Source organism: Delphinus delphis, chromosome 14 (assembly GCF_949987515.2).
Source record: "Delphinus delphis chromosome 14, mDelDel1.2, whole genome shotgun sequence".
NCBI classification, from domain to species: Eukaryota; Metazoa; Chordata; class Mammalia; order Artiodactyla; family Delphinidae; genus Delphinus; species Delphinus delphis.
In genome coordinates this window covers 53921146-53930929 of record NC_082696.1, presented here as the reverse complement: position 1 = coordinate 53930929, position 9784 = coordinate 53921146, and the positions used below count along the sequence as shown (strand labels likewise).

Below are 9784 nucleotides of genomic sequence, written 5' to 3'. Positions count from 1 at the left end.
AACACTGTTCTCAATGGTGAAAAACTAAAAAACATTTCCTCTAAGATCAGGAACAGAACAAGATTGCCCACTCGCACCACTATTACTCAACATAGTTTTGGAAGTTTTAGCCAGAGCAATCAGAGAAGAAGAACAAATAAAAGGAATCCAAATCGGAAAAGAAGAAGTAAAACTGCCACTGTTTGCAGATAGCATGATACTATACATAGAGAATCCTAAAGATGCTACCAGAACACTACTAGAGCTAATCAATGAATTTGGTAAAGTAGCAGGATACAAAATTAATGCACAGAAATCTCTGGCATTCCCATACACTAATGATGGAATACCTGAAGGAGAAATTAAGGAAACACTCCCATTTACCACTGCAACAAAAAGAATAAAATACCTAGGAATGAAGCTACCTAAGGAGACAAAAGACCTGTATGCAGAAAACTATAAGACACTGATGAAAGAAATTAAAGGTGATACAAACAGATGGAGAGATATACCATGTTCTTGGATTGGAAGAATCAACATTGTGAAAATGACTATACTACTCCAAGCAATATACAGATTAAATGCAATCCCTATCAAACTACCAATGGCATTTTTCACAGAACTAGAACAAAAAATTGCAGTTTGTATGGAAACACAGAAGACCCCGAATACCCAAAGCAATCTTGAGAAAGAAAAACGGATATAGAGGAATCAGGCTCCCTGACTGCAGACTATATTACAAAGCTACAGTAATCAAGACAGTATGGTACTGGCACAAAAACAGAAATATAGGTCAATGGAACAAGATAGAAAGTCCAGAGATAAACCCATACACCTTATTTTTGATAAAGGAGGCAAGAATATTCAGTGGGGAAAATACAGCCTCTTCAATAAGTGGTGCTGGGAAAACTGGACAGCTACATGTAAAAGAATGAAATTAGAACACTTCCTAACACCATACACAAAAGTAAACTATTAAGACTTAAATGTAAGGCCAGACACTATAAAACTCTTAGAGGAAAACATAGGCAGAACGCTCTATGACATAAATCAAGCAAGATCCTTTTTGACCCACCTCCTAGAGAAATGGAAATAAAAACAAAAATAAACAAATGGGACCTAATGAAACTTAAAAGCTTTTGCACAGCAAAGGAAACCATAAACAAGACGAAAAGACAACCCTCAGAATGGAAGAAAATATTTGCGAAAGAAGCATCTGACAAAGGATTAATCTCCAAAATATAGAAGCAGCTCGTGCAGCTCAATATCAAAAAAACAAACAACCCAATCCAAAAATGGGCAGAAGACCTAAATAGACATTTCTCCAAAGAAGATATACAGATTGCCAACAAACACATGAAAAGATGCTCAACATCACTAATCATCAGAGAAATGCAAATCAAAACTACAATGAGGTATTACCTCACACTGGTCAGAATGGCCATCATCAAAAAATCTCCAAACAAGAAATGCTGGAGAGGGTGTGGAGAAAAGGGAACCCTCTTGCACTGTTGGTAGGAATGTAAGTTGATACAGCCACTATGGAGAACAGTATGGAGGTTCCCTAAAAAACTAAAAATAGAACTACCATATGACCCAGCAATCCCACTACTGGGCATATACCCTGAGAAAACCATAATTCAAAAAGAGTCATGGGGCTTCCCTGGTGGCACAGTAGTTAAGAATCCACCTGCCAATGGAGGGGACACGGGTTCAAGCCCTGGTCCGGGAAGATTCCACATGCCGTGGAGCAACTAAGCCCGTGCACCACAACTACCGAGCCTGCACTGTAGAGCCCGCGAGCCACAACTACTGAAGCCCACATGCCTAGACCCCATGCTCCGCAGCAAGAGAAGCCAGTGCAATGAGAAGCCCATTCACCACAATGAAGAGTAGCCCCCACTCGCCACAACTAGAGAAAGTCCACTCACAAAAAACGAAGACCCAACATAGCCAAAAATAAATAAATAAATTAATTAATTAAAAAGAGTCACGTACCACAATGATCACTGCAGCACTATTTGCAATAGCCAGGATATGGAAGCAACCTAAGTGTCTATCAACAGATGAATGGATAAAGAAGATGTGGCACATATATACAACGGAATATTACTCAGCTATAAAAAAGAAATGAAATTGAGTTATTTGTAGTGAGGTGGATGGACCTAGAGTCTGTCATACAGAGTGAAGTAAGTCAGAAAGAGAAAAACAAATACCATATGCTAACACATATATATGAAATCTAAAAAAAAACGGTACTGATGAACCTAGGGGCAGGACAGGAATAAAGACGCAGATGTAGAGAATGGACTTGAGGACATGGGGAGGGGGAAGGGTAAGCTGGGATGAAGTGAGAGAATAACATTGTCATATATACACTACCAAATGTAAAACAGATAGCTAGTGGGAAGCAGCTGCATACCCCAGGGAGATCAGCTCGGTGCTTTATGACCACCTAGAGCGGTGGGATAAGGAGGGTGGGAGGGAGACGCAAGCGAGGGGATATGGGGATATACGTATGCATATAGCTGATTCACTTTGTTATAAAGCAGAAACTAACACACCACTGTAAAGCAATTATACTCCAATAAAGATGTTAAAAATAAACAAACTACTTCTTATGTAATTTTTGGTACTCAATTTATTATTGTTCTAAAATATCACCAGAGAAGCTGTCTTCATGTAACAGTTTCTTTGTTGTATGTGATACAATAAGAAGCCTGAGAAAACCAAATTGAAAAAAATATAAAAAACAGAGTAAGGAAATTTTAGAACTCCGAGAAGTTTCAGATCAAGACAATTTTGTGTCTGAAATTCAATGTTGAACTTATGCATCCCTTAATATCCAAAAGAATCCCCTTTTATACACTGTCCTTTTTTTCTCTCATCTTTTCTCACTTTTCTTCTCCCATCATCCTTCAAATGAAAACATCACTATAAAACAATTCTCGGGCTTCCCTGGTGGCGCAATGGTTGGGAGTCCGCCTGCCGATGCAGGGGACGCGGGTTCGTGCCCCGGTCCCGGAGGATCCCACGTGCCGCGGAGCGGCTGGGCCCGTGGGCCATGGCCGCTGAATCTGCACGTCCGGAGCCTGTGCTCCGCAATGGGAGAGGCCGCAGCGGTGAGAGGCCCGCGTACAGCAAAAAAAAAAAAAAAAAAAAAAAAATTCTCAGTTTCCCTCTGCCCTTAAACTCTAAGGTAGTACAGGATTTTTCTCTGAAATGTTACTCTCTGGACATCTGAGAAATGTATAAAGCAAAATGATGCTTTTCAATCACTGTAACTAAAGTAAATAAAGTGCATAGAACCAAGGAGGCATACTTGTAAGACACTTAACAAAGACCCAGAAAAACCGAGTTCAAATTCCCAGTTTGTGACTTCCACATGTGTGACCTTGGACAAGTCAGTTTTCCTCTGTATTTCTCAGTACTCTCATTTGTAGAAATGCGATCATAATAATTTCACTAGCGCTCTTTGTTTGAGGAAAGTTGAATTTTAATATGTATCTCTAAGTATTACATAAAATTTGAGTGATATAAAAATGGGAACTGTAATTGAATCATACTATTGATAATTGTAATCAAAACCAGGCAAGCACTATAGTGGGCCAAAGTTAAGGCAAGTCAGAAGTGAACTCATGATCTCTCAGGCTCATTATCATCAAATACGTTGAATGACAATACCCATAGCAAAAGATGCTATTTTGCAGACATCTCATTCAGTTCTTTGTGCAATCAACATTCACGTGCCAGACAGCCTTCTAAATGCTAAATAAGCAAAAGATATGAACACACCTCAGTCCACAAGCATCTTATGGTCTAACGGAAGAGTTCAACAGGTAATCTGATAACTACTGTGAAATTCAGTGATGCTATTGTGGGTGTCTGGCAGGCACAACTAGAACACCAAAGAGCAGCCTCAAACCCAGTCTGGGGGGAGAAAAGGCTCCTTGAAAGAGATGGCTCCTAGCTTGCAAGGAGGAGAAGTGGACAGAGCAGTCAAGCAAATTCCAGGAAGGGGTGAGAGTTCAAGGCATAACCAGACACCTGCAGGTTTCAACATGGTTGGAAAGGAGAAAGGATGAGAAAAGCAAGAAGACAGGCCCAGAAAGTTTAGCAGGAGTCAAATCAGAAAGAGCATTTTGAGTGTTGGCCTTGTTCTCCGATTTTCTGTGTTTTTTTTTTTTTTGCAGACGCCACCCTGCTCTCATCAGCCTCTGGCCCGCCATCTCCTTGAATCTTAACACCATGCCTTCAATTAAGTTGAAGAGTTGTGACGGAGAGATATTTGAAGTTGATGTTGAAATTGCGAAACAATCTGTGACTATTAAGACCACGTTGGAAGATTTAGGAATGGATGATGAAGGAGGTGATGATCCAGTCCCCTTGCCAAATGTTAATGCAGCAATATTAAAAAAGGTCATTCAGGGGTGCACCCACCACAAGGACGATCCGCCTCCTCCTGAGGATGGTGAGCACAAAGAAGAGTGAACAGATGATATCCCTGTTTGGGATCAAGAATTCCTGAAAGTTGACCAAGGAAAACTTTTTGAGATTATACTGGCAGCAAACTACTTAGACATCAAAGGTCTGCTTGATGTTACCTGCAAGACTGTTGCCAATATGATCAAGGAGAAAACTCCTGAGGAGATTCGAAAGACATTCAATATCAAAAATGATTTTACTGAAGAAGAGGAAGCCCAGGTACGCAAAGAGGACAAGTGGTGTGAGGAGAAGTGAAATTTTGTGTCTGATGCTGTAACACTGTAAGGATTGTTCCAAGTACTGGTTGCACTGCTTTGTTTATAATTGTTAATATTAGAAAAACAGTCCACAAATGCAGCAGCAAATCAGTTGTATTAGCAGAATGTTGTCCTCAATGCATGTGTAGTTTCAGTACAGATTCCAAACTTATGACTCAGTTTCTTCTAGTATGATCAAAAGTTCTTTATTCTTTGCTCTGAATAAAATTGAACTGCGGGTTCTCTATAGAAAGTGGCATTTTGGGCTTTCCCTCTTTTTGTAAAGCAACTTATGCCTAGTTTATTGTCCAGTTAACTTTAGTTTAGTGACTTTTAAAAGTTGGCATTGTAAATAAAACAACTTGCAAAACATTTTCTGAAATAGAATTAACACCATATTATCTTTATTCATGAGTTGGAAACTGGAGAAATGCTAATTGAGGTAAATGTTATCAGAGTGGGGTTATCAGAATGTCTTCCAGCTTCCTGGAGTCCACTGGTATTGATTAACCTGTATGTAGCAGGGCTCCCTTAATTGGATCTGAGGACTTATTTTTGCATTTTTAATCCTCTCAGCTTTGAATATGTTGGCTAGAGGCTCATTTACTACTCAGTTTGTGGTTTGGGAGGAAACAGAATTAGACAGTTTGCTGGCTTTTCTATTAAAAGAGACACTTAACCCATGTGGTGTGTCATCTTTTTATAATCAGTAATCCTATGTGGGGAAAACCATAAACACTACTTGCATGTAAAAAATAATTTAACCTTTAATGTTAAAATGTATGGCGTTACCCAGAAAGCATCAGTCACGAATGCAAGATACTTTCAATAAAAAGTAAGTTACGTTAAAAAAAAAAAAAAAAAAAAAAAAAAAAAGAAAGAGCATTTTGTATCACATTAAAACTTCGAGATTTTATTCTCAGAAGCAATAGGGAGTTGTTAAAGAATTCTAAGAAGGGGTAAGACATAATAAGATTTTAGAAAGATGTGGCAACACTGTGGAACACTAGAGGACCATACCCTATATGGAGACTTAATGCAGTGATGAAGGAAGAGACATGAGAAACCGATGCAGGGAATATGGTATTTAGGATAGAAAAAAGAGAGAGAAATTGGAGAGAGATTTATGAGCAAGGAACACCCATATTTGGCAATGGTTCAACATGGGAGAGAAGCAAAGAAAAGATTCAAGGGTTATTCCCACAAAGCTGCTTTACTAACTTAATCAGGGCTTTGCTAATCATGGCATCATCCATGGACCACAAGACCCAGAAGGAAGAATGGGATTGTTGGAGGGATGGTGGGGGTGGAGATCCTGGTTAAGAAGGGCAGGAGATGATAAGGCTCAGTTTGGAATACCTTCAACTTGTATTGGACATATGAACACAAATTCCTAAAAGGCAAGTCTAGAGCTCAAGAGGAAAATGTGGATTTAAGATACAGAAGTTGTCACAATAAAAATGGTAGAATAAATTATGGTAATAGATATAGTAGCACATAGAATGAGAAGGGGAAAGGGCTAGGGACATTAAGATAGAGTAAATCAGACAAAAGTAGAAGAAAATATGATGGGTATTGTCAGCAAGACAAAATCTGAGACAATCTAAATATCATATTTATTGTATATTACATTCTTGTCAGCTCAATGAAAATTTATATTAATGGGTTTTAACTGAATTATAGAGACCTCAATAAAATTATACTACCAGCAGCCAAAGTTCAGCATGATCTACAAAAAGAACACTAGAATGAGGGTCTCAGGCACCTACAAATTAGAACTATCTCTGCCTCTAACTCTTTAATAGAGAACTAGTTTCCTAAACTTCCTGAGTTTTAGGTTCTCAATATTCAAAGTAAGGAAATTCAACCATCTAAGTTCCCTTTCAACTGCAAAAATCGGTGATCCTACTATGCTATGCTATGCTTTCTCCTTAATGCTCAATCCCTTGTCCCATCAACTGTATAATCATTCAATGCTTTCTTCATTCATTCCCTCTTTATAAGAAATATTTATTGAGGACCTGTCATGTGCCTGGCATTCTTTAAAGTACACAGGACAAAGCAATAAACAAAACAGCCAAAGTTCTTGCTCTCATGAACTAGTGGGGAGGAGAGATAATAAAGAAAAATAATATATGCAGGTGAGGAAAGGTGTTTTGAAGAAAAATAAAGTTTGGAAAGTAAAAGGGACCAGATTTTATAGAGAGTTGGCAGGAAGAGCTTTCTGATAATAGCATATTTGAACAAAGATCTGAAGTAAAGGAAAAAGTAAGCCATGCTTTTGTGGGAGAAGACAATTCTAGGCAGAGAAAAGAACGTCCCTGCTGCTGAGGCATGCTTGGTCTCCTCAAAGAGTCACAAGAGATCTGATGTGGCTCGGGCAGGTGAAGAACACAGGAGCTTAGAGAGGTTGGATTAATAGGAGGCCAGGAACACACTCAGAGATGTCAAATAGGCAGTTAAATATATGATTATGGACTAAGAATATATATATATGTTATGGATTGAATGTTTGTGTATCCCCAAAATTCATATATTAAAGCCCAAACCCTCAGTGTGAAGGTATTAGGAGACAGGGACTTTGGGAGGTAATTAAGTTTAGATGAGGTCATAAGGGTGGGGTCACCAGGATGATATTAGTGTCCTTACAAAAGGAAGAAAAGAAACCAGAACTCTCTCTCATCCATTTGAGGACACAGCAAGAAGGCAGTCATCTATGAGCCAGGAAGAGGGCTCTCATTAGAAACCAAATCTGCTGACACCTTGATCTTGGACTTCCCAACCTCCAGAACTGTGAGACATAAATGTGTATTGTTTAAGCCACCCATTCTATGGTATTTTGTTATAGCAGCCCAAGCAGATGAAGACAGGAGCCATGAATCTGAATAAGGCATTTAGGGGATGAGTATTTCTAGAAAAGACAAGAGGTCCAAAGACACAGCCTGAAGTGCTCTCACCAATTATGGCTGGGGAGAGGATGACCTGCACAGGAGACTGAGTAGGAGAAGCCAGTCAGGGCAAAGGAGAATGAGAAAGAGCTGAAACCCAGAAACCTGGTGCTGAGAGTGTTCTAAGAAAAAAAGGATGATCAATTATGGAAAGTGTAACTGGTAGACCACATATAGTGAGGATGCTATTTAGCAGTTAGGAGTCACCTTCGCAAGAGCTCTCTCAGTGGTGTGGTATCGACAGAAAGTTGATCTAAATGTGAGAGAAATAAAATAGAGGCAGTGAGAAGACACAATACTTTCTACGAGTAAGGGTTTTGCTATCAATGGGAACAGAAGTGATGCAGTGGCTTGAGAAGAATGTAGAGAACAAGGTTTTTCTTCATGGAAGATACTATATTTGTATGCTATTGATAAAGGTTCAGTGCAGAGAGGAATATTGATGAGACAGAGAAATAAATCACTTTTGGACCAAAACCTCTGACAAGAGAGGGTGAGTTCCAGTGCCCAAGATAGGATGCAGCCTCAGATAGTCCATTGATTGTGAAAGAAGGGAATGCACAGTATATGGACGCAGGTAATTTGGAGTATTCTTCAAGGGCACATGTGGACGTTGTCTTCTACGACTTCTATTTCCTCAGGGGAATAAGAAGCAAGGTCATAGTAGGATTCTCGAGCAGTACTGAAAGTTCTCCTGTGGTCTGTGGTCATGAAGTGGAGCCAGTCATTATGGTTGTGTGTTTTTCTCCAGCTCCATTCAGCTACTTGAATGCAGCCACAGAGTGTGGTGAGATTAGCCCAAGTGTTGAGCACCTACTGTATTAAAGACTTGGGACTAGGGATAAAAAGTGATTAGAGCTTCATGACATTCACAATCTTTTGGAAATTGAGGAGAAAATACATAAGCTAAAAAGTCAGTACAAAATATAGAATAATAACAAGTCAGAGAATATACAGACGGAGAAGGTAACTGCATTCAGGGCTGGGCAGGATCAAAGAGGACTGCCTGGAGGAGGCTGCTAATAACCTCCGTCTCTGACTCATGCGCCAGGTGACTCACAACTTCTCAGGTCTCGTAAGTAGCTGAGAGGATGGTTTGGTCACGGTAGTGACCTGTCATAGCGGCTATGATCCCAGTTCAACCAACAAAGATTGCTGAGTGAATTACTCTCTTTCCCACATCCTAAGATAAAAGGAAGTGAAGCAACATAAATCTGCAAATGTCTCTTCATTTACACTGTCAGTCAGAGAGAGGGAGAAATAAGAGGTCTGTCATTTCCCAGATGTGGTAGATCCTGTTTAGGTAGGTAGGTAAGTAAGTATGAATAAATACATACATAAACACATATATACATACATACCATTTTCTTTGCTCCCTCCTTCAACTCTACTCGGGTTTCCACTAAGATTGCTGCCTGCTGTATTCAGAGTGGGCTGGTACATCCCCCTTTGTGGACTGCCACAACCTTACAGTGTGAGGAGTGTTTTGGTGTCCGTGCTACCTCATTTTGAGTCTGTGAATTCCTTTGTCCAAAAACCTTGATGTTATTTGCTTCCCTGCAAGAAGTGCAAATATTACGTTTTGGTGACCTAGATTCTCCAAGGAACCAGAATATTTGCTTCCCATTATATCTTATTGACACTATTTGATGTTCAATGACTTGTTTTTCCATTGCTCCCATACTCTCAAATTTGTTTTTATTGTAAGCCTGTTTTTTAATTCAGATATTAAAGACTATTTCTAAAATACCATTTATACTTGAATGTACAAACTTATGTGCTTTTATTCCTCATCATTATGATTCCTACAAAAGTAACATCCAACATGTGTTTTGAACGAAGAATGAAGATTTTCCTGGCAGATAACTGAGAATGGAATTTCCAGGCAAAAGATCAGCAAGTACAGACACAGTAGAGTAAGACAGGAAGCAAATCCCATGTGCAAAGATACCATTTTTCTCAAGATACATGTAGCAAGAAAGGAGGCTCTGGCCCCAGCTCCAGAGGGGAGGTGTGTTTTCCGACTGGCCCAATCCATTTGTGATGATTCCATTTTCCTTGCCACCAATAAATTAGGCATAAATATGTGAAGCAATTCTATGGCCAATGACACAT

The 9784-nt window shown here is 39.4% G+C and overlaps 1 pseudogene; it reads left to right on the top strand.

Moving 5' to 3' along the window:
* Positions 1-3965: 3965 nt before the first annotated feature.
* Positions 3966-4965, top strand: LOC132437330 (S-phase kinase-associated protein 1 pseudogene; annotated as a pseudogene).
* Positions 4966-9784: the final 4819 nt, after the last annotated feature.